At 51.6% G+C, this 18359-nt stretch overlaps 1 protein-coding gene across 1 annotated transcript in view; it reads left to right on the top strand.

The window, feature by feature from the left end:
* Positions 1 to 18359, top strand: part of WDR25 (WD repeat domain 25) — a 143960-nt gene that overhangs the window by 23080 nt on the left and 102521 nt on the right. The window lies entirely within an intron of this gene.

Here is an 18359-nt window from a genome sequence, read left to right on the forward strand (position 1 = left end):
CTTGAGGCAGCAACTGGGAGTTGAAATGGATTGCATTTAACAAGTGGAACCAGGAGGCTCTTTGCATGCAGATAGAAGTGCACCTGTGGGTGGTTTGGCCTGACGGAAGTCCCTGCGTCTCCTCTTCCCGCCCCTCCCCTCCCATCCTTTCTTTCTCATCTCTTTCTGTACTTCTCCCCTGCCTTCCTCCACGTCCCGTCCTCGCCTGCCCTCTTCCTAGCTCTTCCTCCTCTCTACCCCCCGCTTCCTCCTGCCTCTCCCCACTCCAGTTTCCTCCTTTCTGTGACAGGCCAGTGAAGTTGTTGCCACGGAAACAGGAGCCCCAGCAGAAGCTCTGCTCTGCGGTCCGGATGCTTCTAACGATGATGACGCAGATAATGTTGAGTTCTAGAATCAGCTGAGCCCCCGGCCTGTGGCCTCCGGAGCCCCTTCATTTTCCAAAGACCAAGCTAGTGCCACGGGTCATAAATCTGTTCAGTAGATGGTCGTTTTTGATATGGCAATTTCTAAATTTGAGTAATCCACTTTCCCATGGCTCCAGAAGACTAGTTGCAACCCGTGTGAAAAATCCTTGGCTGAATTTACTTAATGAGGGGGGAGGAAATCACAGGGGAAAGAGAGGCAGTGGCGGGGGGGTGGCCAGGTTCCCAGGGTGACTTTTACGTTCTCCGTGGGAAGCGGGTATGCCACACTAGTTGCATTCCTGGCATGGATGGCTGACTGCTCTTTGAGGAGGTTGGGAGAAAGAGAAATATAGTTGGGGCCTTAAAAAATAAAGTCTGATACTCGGTTTCACTTGACAAATGTTCATCGAGGACTGGCCAATCCCAGGACAGGTGCTGCTCCCCTGGAGAAGCCCACGCTTGAGCAACAGAGTATGTATGTGTGTGTGTGCATGTGCGCACGTGTCTACACACACACACGCTTTACTGCAGGGTCGCATGTCTGGTATTTGTCATAGCAGTCCAGGGGGCCTGGCTATTGTCACTTCTGTGGCGTGGCGTGTGTGTGTGCACGTGCGTGCGCTCGTGTACACACACGTGCCTCACTGCAGAGTCACATGCCCTGGTATTTGTCATAGCAGTCCAGGGGGTCTGGCTATTGTCACACCTGTGGAGTGGTGTGTGTGTGTGTGTGTGCGCGTGCTCGTGCAGGGTCACATGCCTGGTATTTGTCTTAGGTCCAGTGGGTCCAGCGGTTGGCAGTTCTGTGGGGTAGCCTGCATGCCCACACAGGAAGTGGGGTTCATGGTCCCCCCACCACCCGCCCAGAGGACTTCGTGGAGCTGGAGTTTATGGTGATGCCACTGCCACTCCTTTCTGTTTGTTCAGGGTCTGACTTAGGCCCAGCTTGTTGGCATTAGCTCGGACTTGGAGTTTTGCCATCCAGCCAATACCAGCTAATAGCCCAGCAGGGGAGACTTAGTTCATGGATTACATTTAAGTTAGTACTTATTCCCAAAGGTAACTTTGCTTAATAAAAACCTTAAGCCTTTATTACTGTGCTTATGGGTATCTTAGCTCCGGGGTGTAAAAATAAGACTTATAAAATCCAAACATTATTTGTGGAAATGCAAAATCATTTTCATTAATAGAGGGTGTGATAAAAAGCAAAAGGCGCTTCCCGTTGGTGCCTAAATGGTCTTGCTGCACTTGGGTCTTTTTATTTTCATAGTCATTTCGAGCTTATTTAAATATCGTCCTTTCAGCAGTGAATTTTAAAGGAAGGAAGCTTTGGTGTGTGAATAACTTTACAGCAGCCCACAGTACTTGCAGCCAATTGCTATGACTTAAGTTGATAATGTACCCCACACAGCAGTCGCTAATGGATGATAATCTGGAGTGTTTTTGTTATTGTTGTTTTTATTGTAGAAGAAAGGTTTGAAATTAGCATAGTAAATCTCTGTGGGATCTTTGCAAATAAAAGAATATTCACGTTAAAAACAACTTTCAGGAAAGATGTATGGTAATGAATAAAACATCAGTGAGTGAAAATAAGCGTGTTTAATTATTCAAGTAGAAGTAGTAATTTAAACTAATTATTGCTTGCGGATTTCATAATTCAGTTTTTGTCTTGCAATAATATTTCCTCTGGGCCTCCGGGGCGCGTCGGCGGCTGCTCCCGTTCCCGGGGCGGGGGGGGGTCCCCCTCCCTCTCATACGCAGCCCCTGCTCCTCCGAGTATCTACGTGGCTTCCTCGGTGGCCTCGGGGGGGTAGTTAAACAGTAACCCCCTCATGCTGCTTAACTAAACACCCCTTGCTTATTACTTTTTCCCGTTGCTTCAGGGGTCTCAGTCCAGTCCTATCTGTGAGCCCTAAGTGTCATGGGGCGAGACCCCTCTCCTTCCTGCAGTGTCTTCGCCTTCTCTGCACCCTCTCCCATAGCTCAAGCCACGTCCCCATGCCCCCCAGTTCCCCACGGGGCAGGTCCTTGCCCTCCTGGGCTGTCCCAAGTTCCCTCTGCTGAAGGCCTTCCCTCACCCCCTGCCGGAACTGATCATTCCCTCCTCCTCATCGCTTTGGACCGGTAGGCTCTTGTGGCCCATTAAAAACAAACAAACAACTGCGGGGACTTCCCTGGCAGTCCAGCAGTCAAGACTCCACACTTGCCCTGTAGGGGGGGCGCGGGTTCCATCCCTGGTCGGGAAGGGAGAGCCCGCATGCTGTGCCAAAAACAATGTGTTTTTTTTTGTTGTTAGTTTACAAGTTTTTTGTTTTTCTAGCTTTTCATTTTGTTTCTGACTCTAAACGGGTTCGTAGAGAGGAGTGGGAGGCTATGGGAGAGGACCAGGAGCAGGGGGACAGTGACTCACTCGTAACTCACACCCTGGGCTCTCTTCTCCTTCCTGAGATGCCCTCTGCCCTCTCAGCTCAGCGCATCCTCTGTATTCGGGCACCTGCCATTTTCCCCCTGGAATTTGGGGTGTCATCTTAGTACAGACTCCTGGGAGGAGCTCCAGCTCACTCTCCTTGGTGCAGCGTCCTAGGGTCTGACTGGCGTTAGTCGGCGCTGGGGAAAGAGTAGTTAACTGTTGGATGGGACTTGTGCTGGAGCGTGTGACGCTTTTAAAACCTGCTGATTCCTGGGAGTTCCCTGGTGGTCCAGTGGGAAAGATTCAATGCTCCCACTGCAGGGGGCCGGGGTTCAGTCCCTGGTCAGGGAGTTAGATCCCACATGGTGTGACTAGGAGGCGGCCTCGCCACGGCTAAAGAACCCGCGTGCTGAAACTGAGACCCGGCACAGCCAAGTGAAGGGAACGAAATAACAGCGCCGTGCTTCCTGCTGCTGCGGTGCACGCCTGCAGAGGCACGGGGCTTAGGAGCCTCCGCCTGGCGCACGCGTGCCACCCCGAGCAGGGCTTGACGACTCAGGTGATTTAGTATTCTACCCCCCAGAAAGTAAAGGGAGGAAAGCTTTCTCTTTGTAACTTCTTCTTCCCAAGTGCCCTCTGTCAAAAGGTAGTGACATCCGCTCTCCTGACAGGTGACAGGCATTATTACCTTGGTATAATCACCCACCATTCCATCTAACGCTGAAAAGCTTTCCACCCATCACGTCAGGAAGGACAGCTTTTACTTAAGACACTCCCCCACCCCTCACCTTTTCTTTGTTATTACTTTTTTTCCTAAGAAAACAGCGCTGGGATCCTACAGGCATGATCTGGGTGAGCGAGTGACTCATTTCTCTGTGCAGTTATCCCTGTGGACGGGGAAAAGACAGGTGAGCTGTGGGGGCGGAGCGTGGTGAGCTGGCTGTGGGGGGCCAGGGGCCCACGTGCGGGTCAGCGTGTGCCAGCTGGGACCCTGAGCACGTCAGGCCAGCTCTGGCTCTGGTTTCTTGCTGGGAAAATGGGAGGCTTCGACGGCTCTCCGAGGCCTTTTTTAAGCCGAGTGTGTTCTGATCTGCAGACTGACTTTGGCTGAACGAGATAATGAGAGGATCACAGGTGTCAGCCCAGCTCTTGCGGGCAGAGCTGCTGAAATGCGCCTTCCCGATTCCAAGTAGGTTTTCTCTCCACGTGACCTCCCGAGGAAGTCACTGAGCAAGCAGGGAAGTTGCTAACACCTTGTGACCCTGCCCCCCCCCACCACATGCAATCAAATGCCGGGGGACTGGACCCGAGGCAGCAGCGTGGAGCGGGTCTTTCGCTCTCCGAGGAACTGACGGCTGAGTGTCACCATGTTTGTGACCTTTCTCGCAGAGCTCAGGGCCTCCACAGCACAAGGGCCCAAAAGATGGTTGTTGGAGTGAATGAAAATGTCTCCTGTGGATTGGATCTCATCTCGCTTGTTTGATTGTAAGCCTTCTCAGGAGGAATAAACCATTTTCACTCATTTCATTAAAAAACAAACTTATGGCCAACCCGATACATGAGTTTGGTGTAACATTAAAAAGAAATGGGTGAACTGTTTTTTTATTTGTATTTTTTTTTTAGATTAAGTTTAAAAAAAGGCAATTAAAAGAAATCAAGGCAGACAAAGGATGTACAGAACAAAACAGGTCTCCTCCAATTGGCCACTGTGGTCCCAGGTGCCCTGTCCTGGGCTGGGGGAGCCACTCCTCACTCATTTCTAAATCCTGGGGTGCGCCCAGCCTGAGTGCAGAAGCAAACAGACTTGGGCTCAGTCGAATTAGAAGGACCCGGCTGCCTTTCCAACCAGAGCACATGTGGCCAGATACCAAGCGAGTGAATCGGAGGGAAAGGCTTCAGAATTGTTGGGACCAGTGGGGCTCCTGGAAGAAGCTGGCCAGGCTGTTCCTGAGTTGTGTTCTCTCTCTCTGGGGCCTCGGGAAGGTTGTCAGCCTCTCTCCCGTGTCACTCCACCTGCACACTTTTGCACACTCAGCGCGATGGCAGTTGTGAGTGACGCCTGGAGCTTGGCACAGCTGTGGTAACTCCTGGTTCCTTCCCTGTGCTTAAAATTCAGGGCGGAGAATGAATATGCACCATTCTGTAATGATAATGTAAAATCAATGTGGAGGTGTGATTCCATTAATAGATTGCTGATTAACTCAACTTTTTAGGAGCCCATTTGTTGCCCAGAGTGAAGCTGGCTGGAATGAAGTAGAATTAGAACGGCCAGCCTCCCCTTCTAATTGAAACGCACATAAAGTGCTCGGCCCTCAGACTTGCATCGAGATGATTGCGGCGATCAATATTCCAGTTTGCTTGGTTGGCAGCTTCCAGGGAATAGAGTGGATGATGGACCCAGGGAAGCATGAACTTAATTCCCGTTGGCCTGGTTTCTGACTCGCCTGAGAAAGTATCTTGGGGCACCGGGGGCCATGCTGGTGTGGTCTTGACTGTGGCCTGCGTCTGGTACCACCAGAGCTCAAGGGGAGATTGACTTCTGGTGGGAGGACAAGTCCATTTGCTGAGACCCCACTCCGTTCCTGGCTCAGTGCGTGGTATCACGCACACGCTCGCTCCTCCCCAAACCTTGAGATGTTGATGGCACCATGGGCCCAGCTTGTCAGGGGAGCCCCAGGGTGTGCGCCGTGTGGACTCAGCAAGACAGTGGCAGCATTTGGGAGTGGAGTGAGTTAAGTGCAGACGACAAAGTTTTCAGAAGTCCTCGCAGGGAAAGATCGATGCTCGGGCTGAGCCTGCAGTTAACATCTTAATACTGCCAGGGAGTGTGTGAGACGTTAGGCAATGAGGTATGCGCAGCACTCAGACGTTTAATTTGCATTGTGTCCTATATTCCTGAGAAGTCGCTTTCAGATTCTTATTGATGTGTTCACATTTTTTGGGGTGATTGTTCTCCTTTGTCATGAATAACCCTCCCCTCCTGTCGACTCTCAAGCCCACATACCTCTCCTGGTCCAGGAGGCAGTGAGGAAGAGCTTTTAATTCAAAGCCCTATTCATCTTCCTAAGTCAGGTGAGATGGTGTTAGAAAGTCAGCTTGGCTCAGAGCAGCGAGGCTGGCCTCCTGGGTAGTGGTCGTGGGCAGGGGCAGATGGCTGCCTTTCAGCTCCCTGATTCCTGCTTCAGGGTGCCCTTGTCGGAAGACAGTGCATTCCCAGGGCAGCTGCTGCTGCTGGTGGCTGCTTATTACATGCAAATCAGAGAAACCTTTGAGGCCACATGTACGCTAGGAGCTCTGCTGTATTCTTCCTAGAGGCTTTGGAGGCAGCTGTCCCCTAAAGCATAAAATTACTAAGAGTGGGGACCACAGTCTCACAGTTTGGTGCCCAAACAGGCCCCGATGGCCAGTGTTGCTAGACTGAGTCTGGGTGCCGGAGACTGGAGTGGGGACAGAGGTGGCCAACCCCTCCCCTGAGAGCTCACGGTGTCCGGCCAGTGTCCAGACAGTTCTCCTGAGGTGGGCTGTAGAAGGAGCCCTTGGCTGGTGTAAACCAGGGGTTGGGAGCAACAAGGAAGAGGGCCAGTCCTGACGGGGCTGGAGGGGACACTTGGGCTGGTCCTGGGGGTCGGGAGATGATTGGGGTGGGAGAGGGGCAGGGCAGGCTGAGGACCCCAGAGCGGAGGTGCCCACACAGCAGGTGGTGAGGAGGGGTCTGGGGCGGGGAGCTGTGGACAGGGGAGTGACCTGTAGTGGGGGATCGGGGCTTTGTGGGGAATATGGGAGGATCTTGAGTTTTTCACATAAACACTGGGAGCCTTGGAGAGTTTGTTTACTGGTGCGTATGGAGTTGAGGGAAGCCCCTCTGCAGAGACCCTTTCTGTGACGCCTGTGATCAGTTAGGCCATTAAGATGGACCAGATGGGGGAGGGTTGTGTCAACCTCAACCTCAGATAGCTTTACCCATTCCTTTATTGTAGACTCCCAAGATTTCAGTATAAATGTAATTAAAATTTAGGGGCTTAAAAATGCCTGCATTTACTGAAAACCGGCTTGTACATACATTGAGTTCTGATGTTGCCTGGCCCTGTGTGGTGGCTGTTAGGGATGAAGAAATCCGAGGTGTGGGGAGGTCAAGATCTCTCTGGAAGATTCCACAGAGCTGCCACCCCCAGTGCTGGATCTGTTCCTTCCGGTGCACCCCCCTCGCCCCCAGTCTCTGAAGCCGAAGGCAGCCGGGGTGATGAGTGTTTACGCAGCCTGCACAGGGCTCGGTGACGCAGCAGAGCCGCAGAGCTGCTGGGTGACTCATCAGACCTTTCTAGACACCGTGGTATTTTGCTGCTCTGAAGGGACGAGAGCAATTAGCCGTTAACGCTGGCAGACGACGCCGGAAGAGTACAAAACCTTCCCTGCTTGTCTCCTCTGTGCCTCGGGTGTTTTCTTTTGCTTTTTTTTTTTAAAGCCTTGTGAATTATTGTCTTTTTAATAATGTTTGTTTTCTTCTGATTATTAAAATAATGTATGCTTATCGTAGAAAACACATAAATGCATTCAATAGGAAATAAAATGCATGAATTATTTTTCCATTACAGTCTTATTAAGAGCGTTTTGCTTGTGTGAAGGAAATTCAGAGCACTAGACTTATTTTCTTAGAGGGGCCTGTCGAGATAACTCAGATTGTTGGTTTCAACCTGTGCTTTGGCTGGGGGGGTGGAGCTCCAAGGGCTTCATGGAAATTTTGGGGGGCTCCCTGCAGGGAGGCTGAGCTGGGGGGGCTCCAGCACCCTCTCCAGCCGCCCCACCCCATAGCTCTGCATTATCTGTCTCGTGACTGGGCTTCCTCACATGGCTGCCTTGGAGCAAATGGCTCCGTGACTTCTCAGGCTGGGGGCTCAGTGATCTGGGTCCAGCCTGTCATTTCATGGGCATGGAGTCTGAGCCCGTGGGGAGATGTGTCTGGCCTAAGGTGACATGGGGGCTTGGGGCTCGTCTCCATGGTTTGTGACTCCGCACTGCCTTTTAGAATATGAATCACAGACATTGGCAGGCTTAAATATCATTGTCATAAGCTCTGTCGCCACGCAGAGACCCCCCCCTGCCAGGAGGCAAAGCAAGGGTCCCTTTGGAAGGCAGGGGAGACCTCGGAGCAGCTGGCGCTTGAAAAGATGAAAAGTAAAAGCCCCATCATTGCCGTTAGGCCCACAAAGGAGGAGAAATTGCTCCGGGTGATCCCTGGTTGTATGAATAATGAGAAGAAATTAAGTAAAGGCCGTGTTTCCTGACACTGATGTATTAGAACACGGAGTAACTTTCTACAGGAAATTGGAACAGGGATCCCTTTAAATTGAATTTGAAGCTGTGAATAGCAAGCCTACATTGGCCCTGCGTGTCCTAATGCAAGTGAAGGAAGCCGTTTGCTGGGTAAGAGTTAAGTACTTTAGGGATACAGGTTAATGTTGAGGCCAACATGGCGCAAGTTAATAAATTGCCTCTCCCGTGTATTTGTCTGTGAAGACGCCGAAGAGTAATTTGCTTCCCGCAGAGCCGCGCCAGAATTCTCCCACTTATTTTATTAGATTTTTGGCCCAATACATTTGTTCCCTCTCATTGGTTTTGTTGATAATAATTACCCACCCCCTCATCCATCTCCCCATGGATTGCTTTCGATTTTAATTGTTTGCAAGTAGCCGAAAAAAAGTTTACCATTTTAGAAAAGAAGTGTTTCAAAATAAGAAGACTCTGGGCCGGAGTCCTTCTGGGCTTCCAGAAGGAGAGAGTTAAAAGCTCTGTTTTTCTGAGGATTCTGAGGATGGCAGCCACTGAGATCAGGAAAAGGGCTACCTCTATCACACGTGGGACAACCAACCCCTGGCCTCAGGAGCTCTCTGGGAACTGCTTCTTGGAGTTGGAGATGTCACGGGCCTCCCAGGGAGGCTGGAGGCCACACACGTGGCCTCCACCACACCGTGCTGCCGAGGCCCAGCTCCTGACCCTGCAGGCCCAGGGGAGACAGCCATTGGTAGAGGCAGCCGCTGCCCACCAAGGGCCTGCGGGGGGCAGACCTCATGCCAGGGCTGCCCTGCCTAGCTCACAGCCTAATAAATTCATTCATTAACAAGGTCATTATACATAGTGAAGTGCTGTTTACTGGGAAATAGAGAAACGTGGCCTGTGGGTACGGGAGTAGTCATGTACGGATGTGAGAGCTGGACCATAAAGAAGGCTGAGAGCTGAAGAATTGATGCTTTCGAGCTGTGGTGCTGGACAAGACTCTTGAGAGTCTCTTGGACGGCAAGGAGATCCAACCAGTCCATCCTAAAGGAGATCAACCCTGACTATTCATTGGAAGGACTGATGCTGGAGCTGAAGCTCCAATCCTTTGGCCACCTGACGTGAAGAGCCAACTCATTGGAAAAGACCCGGATGCTGGGAAAGACTGAGGGCAGGAGGAGAAGGGGGTGACAGAGGATGAGATGGTTGGATGGACATGAGTTTGAGCAAACCCTGGGAGATAGCGACGGACAAGGAATCCTGGTGGGCTGCAGTCTATGGGGTCACAAAGAGTTGGACAGGATTGAGCGACTGAACAGCAACAAGGGGAGAACCATAAAAAAGACAATATCAGGCTGAGATTGGAAATGTGAGGGAAGGACCCAGGACTGAGGATGGAGGCGCAGAGCAGGCTATAGGCGTGGAGGGCTGGGCTTGGCGGTGGGGAGCGGAATCGATGTGGCAAGAAGGGGAACGAGAGGCTGGGTTGGGCCCCAGGTTGTCCTCAGAGAAGTAGGCATTTCAATTATAGTCAAGCCTGTCAGGTTTCTTAGAACATCTTAATTTTGGAGCACAAAGTTTAAGCAGCTCTTTTGATATTTTGTCTACCACGTAATTTGTTTTAGCCATCTGCCCATCGCGCACACACACACGCGCGCGAGTCCCTGGCAAGTCAGTCAGCACTCAGTGCATTTATGAAGGCCATGTTGCTTTATGCTGGTCTTCAGCTGCAGCTTCTCGGCTCTGTGATGCTGGGTGAGCAGTTGCTTGCTGCCTCAGTTTCTCCACCTGTAAACTGAGAAAGTGGCACAGAGGGTCTCAGTTTACGACAACGTTAGTGTCAACAGCGACATTTCTCATGTTTCCCTAGGCCAGGGGAAGCCCCTCAGTGGTGCTATTTACCAAGGAGTTCAGGCCAAACCACTTAATGTGTGTATCCTAGCAGCGTGGTACCTGTTGGGCACGCACAGGTTCTCCAGCTTGTTAGAGGCACTGCCATCCTGATTTTCTGTCCCACATCGAACTTCATGTGCGTGCTTAGTTGCTAACCGCGTCGGACTCTTCGCAACCTCGTGGACTGTAGCCCGCCAGGCTCCTCTGTCCCTGGGATTTTCCAGGCAAGAATACTGGAGTGGGTTGCCATTTCCTCTTCCAAGTCTTCATGTGATACTTGCTTTTCGTCACAGAACCCCTGAAAACCCAGCTTTACCTGGATATGACATCATGGAATACAGAAAATGCAGAATGATCTAACATTGAAATGGGTATCTGTCTCAGCTTGCAGTCTGCATGGTGTCAACAGATAGTACTGTATTAACCTTTAGAAAGTTAAAATCTCTCTTGACACCGCTGTGAGGTGCCCAGAGGTGCCTTGGTGCAGAGTTTGGGAACTGTAGTGGTACTTCCCTCTGGTGGTTTCCTGAAGGTTAAATGAGATGTTTGATACAAATGCTCAAGGCCGTTCCCTGTCCTCAGTGCTTAGTAACCACTGGGCTCCCTGCTTGGACACGTGTAGAAATGCCTCTGTCTCTACAGTGGTGAAGCCACTGATCCTGAGGATGCCTAGGGAGAGGGCATGGCAGTCGAAGGACACAGTATTTCTAAATGTGCATGTATGTTAAGTTAAAGATAAATACAGATGTTTGCTCATTTCCCCAATATTTCTACAAGTCTATATATTCAAGATGGCCTCTAACCTTTTTGTTTTATTTCTAATCTTCTCCCTGGGAAAATGAGGGAGGTCCCGCTGGTTTGCCTTAGATCTGGAATGTTAGCAGCAGGGAGAGTGGCTTGAGTTGAGGCTGGCGATTCAGGCAGGGACCAGATTATGAGGGGCCTCCAAGGACCTGATGGGGCCTTAGGATTTTATTCGTAATGAAGTTAAAAGGTTTTAAGTTGAAAAAAAAAAATTGAATTCATTTTCAGTTCAGTTCAGTCGCTCACTCGTGTCCGATTCTTTGCGACCCCATGAATCGCAGGGTGCAATTTACATGTCGTGAAGCACACCCATTTTAAGTGTGCTCTTGGGTGAGTTTTGACAAGTTTGTGCCTCCAATCAACCACCCTCCCCCACCATCAAGATACAGAAGGCCTCCACTGCCCAGAAAGTTCCCAGTGTCCTTTATCAGTCCACCGTTTCCTTCCAACCCTGGCTGCAGGCAACCACTGATCTGCTTTGTTGCTATGGATCAGTTTCGCCTGTTCTAGAATTTCAGGTAAATGGAATCACGCAGCATGTAACCTCTGTGTCTGGCTTCTCTCGGCGTCGTGTTTTTGAAGTTCATCCACGTTGCTATGTGTTGCCAGTACCACTCCCTTTTTATTGCTGAGTAGTATTCCAAGACGTGAATATGCACAGTGCCTTTATCTTGCTCTTCTGTGGAGGGACATTTGGTTTGTTTCCAGCCTGGAGCTGTTAAGAGATAGTACTTTTATGAACTTTTGTATGTGGCGGTTTGTTCTCATGTCTCTGAAGTAAATATCTAGGGGTGGAACCCTTGGGTTGTATGGTCATTGTGTGTCCAACTGTGTAGGAAAACCGACTGTGTTGAGCAGGGGTGTGACCGGGTACTTGTGGGCATCTCTCAGCCCTGCTGGTGCCCACACCAGCCGAGCCCAGAGCGCCTTAGCAGGACACTTAGCACCCTGGGGGCTTCAGGGTCCTCAGTCTCCCGTCACCCAGCAAGTTGGGGAGGCAGAGGACCTCAGGCCTGCGGAGATGGAGCCAGATTTGGAGCCAGGCTCTTTCTTACCCACCTGGATGAGCGGCTCCGGTGCTGCGGCTCCTGCAGGCCCGCGCCCCAGCCCTGCCCCCTCCCCAGGCGGCGGCGAGCATCTCCCTCCCGCCGCGGGGAGCGCTGTGCAGTCCCTCGGCTCGCCGGCAGGGGCGCTAGAGACCGAGCCTCGCGCCGGCCGCCCTGCCGGGCCAGGCGGGAGCGCGAGCCTTACCTTGAGGCTGTCGCGTCTGTCTGGGCGGCAGACAGCGAGCCGCCGTCGCTTTTTCCACCTGACATCCCCCCGGGCCGCCGCAGGAGTGACCCTGAGCTGCTCCTGGCCCCTGCTGTCCACCGTCCGTCATCCCTGTCACGGTGACCTTCTCCCACACTGGGCCCGGACACTTAAACTCCGCGCGTGTTACTTTTAGGTCGACAAGAAGGTCATTACTGACCTCCTCACTCCCCTTAAGTTTCTGCACCATGCACACGTGACCGCTGTGGATTCACTTTCCCACTTCGCTGCATCTATTAAAAAGGGCAGCTTTGAGTAACGGTGCCGTCGTCTGAGCCACCAGCGTCAAGGGCAGGCGTGTGCTGAGGCGGGGTAGGGGGGCGTCCCTGGACAGCCCTGGGGTCACCACATTGCCCGGGACTCGTCCCCACGCCCACAGCTCCGGTGAATGCCATCCCCTAGCCCCTGTTCCTCACGTGGGACGCCGGCCCTGAAAGGCTGAGCTCCAGGACAGCTGTGTTCCCCTCTCCACGGGGGCGCCCTCTCTGACCTCCCCGGGCCTTGCCTCTTGCCTGCCTCTCCCCGCCTCTGCCCTGTAATGTGATCGCCTTCTCAGGGAGCCTTCAAATGAAACAGTTTTTAGAATTGTTGAAAGCTCTGTTGGAAAACAGAAAAGGCTATTTCATGGGAAGATGATGACCTTATTAACTATAATTAGGCAATTCACAGAGGTTTCCAATATAGTCCAGCATCTTGCCTTGTTGAAATGGGGGGGAGAATTCTATGGTAATATCTTGGGGCTGTAATAGTCTTTAACACATTAACAGTTTTAATTTCTTCAAGAAGGTTTGGCAGCCTGGTGTTTTCATTTAGCAAGCCGAGGTGGAGTTTTACAGACATCCATACGAATATAATAATTATAATTGTGAGCATGTCATTTCAGACCCTGACATCCAGAGTTTTTTTTTCTTTTTTTTTAATAGCTGGAGGAGATCTCAGATAAAGAGGTGGAGACCCCCATTTGATTTGGCACGCCAAGGCAAACTGGGTCACGTCTGCGGATGAGGCCTTGTGTCTGGAGCTAGGGAGGTCAATGCTCAGAAATTCTTCCTGCACCCAGTTCTCAGGGAATGTGCACGTCTGAAGTTAGGGGGAAACTTTCTTTGCTGAAGAATTTCAAGTACACGAGCCTCTGCCCTGAGCTTCCTCCTGGGCTCTTCATATCAGATGGCCCTGTGCCCTGGGGTTCTGTGACGATGTCCCTGGGCAGGGGGGCAGCACCCACCGAGTCCCACGAGAGCCCCCCTCCCCTGGCTGTGTCGTTCGGACCTCTGACGGCCCCTGGTGGCCCGGGGATGCCACCTTCTGGGCCAGCCGGCTGTTCCTCCCTCCACGTCCCCCCTCTGCCCCCCTGCAGCCCACTTACGGCATTGTGCCCTGGTCATCCCCCTTCTCACCTCCTTCTGCCGCCTTGGCCGTCACTGCCCACAGCAAATGACCTGGGTTTTGTGCTTTCCCTTTCCCCTGTGAACAGATTTTGCTATAGTTCTGTAGGCATTATTCACATATCATTTTGGATCCTGTTCCTAAACCTTAATGTATCTCCCTATTTTTATAGCCTTCAAAATAGTCCTCTTCTTTCATGTGGTAGCACCACAATTTACTCGATTGTGTCCCTATTGCTGAACATTGAGGTTTGTTCCAGCAGGTTTTTTATTGTTGTTTTATAGGCACGGCTGCAATGATCATCTTTATGTACATAATATTTAGCTTCTGTGTAGTTATTTTCTTAGGCTTGATTCCTAGGGCTGGAATTACTAGCCAAGACTCAGATCAACTTAAAGAAAAACATAAACATTTTCTTATGATGGTAATGTGTTGTGTGTGTGTGTGTGTGTGTGTGTGTGTGTGTGTGTGTGTGTGTTAGTCACTCAGTCGTGTCCGACTCTTTGCAACCCCACGAACTATAGCCCACCGGGCTCCTCTGTCGATGGGATTCTCCAGGCAAACGTACTGAAGTGGGTTGCCATTCTCTTCTCCAGGGGATCTTCCTGACCCAGGGATTGAACCCGGGTCTCCTGCATTGCAAGCAGATTCTTTACCATCTGAGCCAAATTTGGAAAATGGGAAAAGGGAAGAAAAGGAAAATAAAGATGACTGGCTATCCCCTTACGTGGAGCTCGCACCGTGTCAACTAGGAGTGCCCTGGACTGTAAGTCACAGGAAGCCCCTTGGTGAAGATGTGTGACTCAGGGGACAGGACGTTCGAGGGGGGTTCCCCGGCTGGTTCCTTGGAGACGCCCCTGTTCTCTTCTGCCCTCGGTCGTCGGTGGCCTGGCCTCCGTCCACACTCCGTCCCTCATCCTCCGCTCAGTTTTCCCATGTGGCAGCTTCCTTCGGGCCTGGCTGCAGCCTTGCCTGCCGCTTCCACTGGAGGAGTCTTTGATTTCCACCTGCTTCTGCTCCTCAGAGAGACTGTCTCCTGTGTTTGGGCTGTTCTTATAATGAGATATTTGCTGCTTTTTCCTGCACATCTCGCCTTTGCAGCTGCCTGGGTGTTGGTGACATACCGTTTGGCCACAGCTGAAATCTTCACAGAGTCCAGGCGGAGGAGGGGGCTTCGTGCGCCTCAGGCCTGGGAAGGGGCTCGGCTTCCTGTTTGGCGGGCTGGTCTTGCGTCCCGTGTCTCGAGGCCTGCTGGGCTCCTTGGGGGAGCAGGTCTCCTCTGCTCTCTGCTTGGCTCCCGAGCACCAGGGGCAAGCTGCACGCCTCCTGGGGCCTGTCGGTTCCTCTGGTTGATCTGGCAAAGGGGACTCTGTCGAGCACCTGCTGTGTGCAGTGGGTGATCGAGAGCACAGGCCTTGCCACAGGGAGCTCCTGGGAGAGGGGAGGAATCAGGCAGAGAGGCCATCACCTGGTTATCACCGAGTAAGCCAGGCCAAGCATAGAAATGAGCAGTTTGTGACCCGCTCCGCCCTCCAGAAAGTTAAAGATAATAAAAGATCCCTGTGGACCGCCCTTACCCCCAACCAGGTTTAACTGTTACTGACATTTTGCCATGTTTGTGTTGGGTCCCTCTTTTTATTTTGTAAAGAGTGAATTATTACTGAGGGCTTCCCTGTGGTTCAGCGATAAAGAATCTGTCTGCCAATGCAAGAGGCACAGGTTTGATCCCTGGGTCAGGAAGATCCCCTGGAGAAGGGAATGGCAACCCACTCTAGTACTCTTGCCAACAACAACAAATATTACTGACATAGCCAAAGTCCTGCCTCCCTCGTGAGGTTGGTGGGTTTGCTTTTGAACCTTACTACATGTGCTTGTCCATAGCAGTATGGAATATTGGCTTTGTGCTTTAAGGATTTAGAGAACTGTGACCACACTCTTGATCCTTTTGTGATTTGTGAAGCATTAAACATGATGTTTTTGCAGTTTTTCCATACACACGCACACACAGAGAGACACACACACGCACATCTGTGTGTTTCTCTAGATTATTCACTTTTAACTGCTGTGTCGTATTCCTCCAGATGGAATAACCTAGAGTTTGTTTTTTCATTTTCCCTACTCATGGAAGGTTTTCACTTTTTGTCCCTCGGCAAATAGTATTTCAGCAAACCTGTTCCAGTCATCCACTCCTGTGTAACAAAGCACCTCCAAACTTAGTAGCCTTAAAACTTTAGTCACGTTCATTTTGCTTATGAATCTGTACTTTGGGCCAGGCTCACTGGGGAGAGCTCCTCTCTCCTCTGCTGGGTGTCGTGTGGGGTGATGCCCTCTGAGGGCTGTTCACTCGTGCGCCCGAGGGTGACCCCTGGCTGTCCCAGCGGGCCCCTGAGGTATCATCCCCTGGAGCACCACGCATGACTGTCCCAGGTGGGCTCGGCTTCCTCACAACGTGGCATCTGGTTCTGTGTGTGAAAAAGCCAGGCCAGAACCGGATGGCTTTTATGACTTTGCCTCAGAAGTCAGACGCAGTTTGCTGCCTGCTGTTTGCTGCTTTCTGTTTACCAGAAGCAAGTCACCAGGACTGTTCAGGGGGATCCTGTTCAGGGGGATCAGGCTCCCTCTTTAACAGGGCTTCCCAGATAGCTCAGACGTTAAAGAATCTGCCTGCAATGCAGGAGTGAAAGAAAGGGAAAGTGAAGTCGCTTCAGTCGTGTCTGACTCTTTGGGCCTCCGTGGGCTGTGGGCCTCCAGGCTCCTCCATCCATGGGATTTCCCAGGCAAGAATACTGGAGTGGGTTGCCATTTCCTTCTCCTGGGGATCTTTCCGACCCAGGAATTGAACCCAGGTCTCCCACACTGCAGGTACACGCTTTACCTTCTGAGCCACCAGGGAAGCTGGTACAATGTAGGAGACCCGGGTTCAATCCTTGGGTTGGAAAGATCCCCTAGAGAAGGAAATGGCAACCCACTCCGGTATTCTTGTCTGGGAAATCCCATGGACAGAGGAGCCTGACGGGCTACAGTCCACGGGGTCGCAAAGAGCCGGACATGACTGAGCAACTAACACTTTCACTTTTAATGGGACAGATGTCCCAGTGTTTAGAGCTGTTCTAAAACCACGGCCTTAGCTGTTCTTCCTGTGCGGCCCTGAGTGAGGTTCTTGGGCCCCTCCAGATGGATTGAAGTGCCTCGGCGTGAGTCCCCGTTAAGCCACCCCGATGTTGCCGGTCTGCTGACCTGGGTATTTGTTCTCCTGAGGCCACCACAGTACTTGAGAATTCCATTTCTTTACACGCTCTCCAGCCCTTGGTGCTGGGGATTTTGATTCTTGCCCCTCTGGTGGGTGTGAAATAGGATCTGGTTGTTTTAATCTGCCTGTTCGGGGGGTGAGGCCGAGCCCCACGCTGCCCCCTGGGGAGTGTCGTATTCCGTTTCCCAGCTGGTTGCCCTAAAGAAGACAGAAATGCCAAAGTGCTATTTTTTTTGGCTTATGATGTCAGTTTTTCAAAAGGGAAGTGGTGAGTATCCCACCGAGTTTATTGCAAACTATTATGAAGACCTCGGAGTTATTATTGGTATGACTCACTTATGAAAAAAATATGATTTCAGTAACTGCAGGCTGTATTTGTAATGTGATGGATTTTCATTTAATCTCTCACCTCTCTATAATTTGCCCAATTTAAAAATGCCCCGAAGCTTGCTTGCTTCTTGTCTGGGAGTCCTGTTCTTGCTATGTGTTATCACAATAATAGTAATAAGAAATGATGCCAGTACGCATCTGTCTTCGAGTCTTGCTGTCTCCTCGGTCATTTAATTACTTCTGGTACCGTTTCCCCGCCCCCACCCTTGTCTCCTGCTAGGACAGCATGTGGGGGAAGCTTCCGGCGAGAAGGCCTCCCGGGACTAGGCGCTGTCAGAGTCGGCAAGCCCCAGGTTAGGAGGCTTACTGGGACCCCCGGGCTGGGTTGGAAGACTCACTGGGACCCCCAGGCTGGGTTGGAGTCCTCCCCAGGCTGCTTGGCACCCCACCCCTCAATCACGCCTTGCTTAACGGCTCTGTGAGGTTGCAGAAGGCATCTATCACCTCCAGAAAGCCTGACACCTGGGAGCATTCAGCAGCTACTCACTGAACCAAGTAATTCCGAATGCTCAATTATTGTAATGATCAATCCAACCTACCAGCTTCTCTCAAGAACGTCTGGAAAAACAGCCACGTCTCAATCACAGATTTTAAAGTGAATTCCTAAGCCTTCCTTGAAAAGCAAACTTTTGGCTACTTTTTAATTTGATCAGGTTCTGGCTGAACACTCTGTCTGTGGCTTGCCAGAGAACATGGTCTTCCCCACTTCTGTCCTGAGGGACATTCCACTGCTTTTTATTTGTGTTCAGAAACGGAGCCTCTGTGCTGGACTTGAGACCTCGCCTGTGCGAGGACTCAGGTCCTCTGCAGACGCAACCTCTGCATCCACACCAGGGCCCCTGCTGAATGGCGCGTGCCGCTGCCTAAAGCTTCTAGACGGGGTGCCTGCAGCGTGTCCTCCCACGTCACTGGTGCCTTGCCATCCAGACCCTGCGGTAGGGGCGTGGGTCACCACAGGAAGCACCGGGGGGCTCCTGTCCTCGCCTAGCGCCATGCTGGTCCTAGGGAGGTCACTGATGGGTGTCACTTCCCAAAACAGGGCGGCCAGCCTGGACTGTCAATGCTGGTCTCCCCGGGCTCGCCCTCTACCAACCAAGAGTGTGTGTGTGTGTGTGTGTGTGTGTGTGTGTGTGTGTGTGTGTGTAGATGAAGAATCCATTATCTGTTTTTTTCAGGGGGAAGAGGCTTTGGGGTGGTTCATTCGCACCTTTGTGGAGCCTCTGTGTCATCCGAAGCTATT

Source organism: Capra hircus, chromosome 21 (genome assembly GCF_001704415.2).
Source record: "Capra hircus breed San Clemente chromosome 21, ASM170441v1, whole genome shotgun sequence".
NCBI classification, from domain to species: Eukaryota; Metazoa; Chordata; class Mammalia; order Artiodactyla; family Bovidae; genus Capra; species Capra hircus.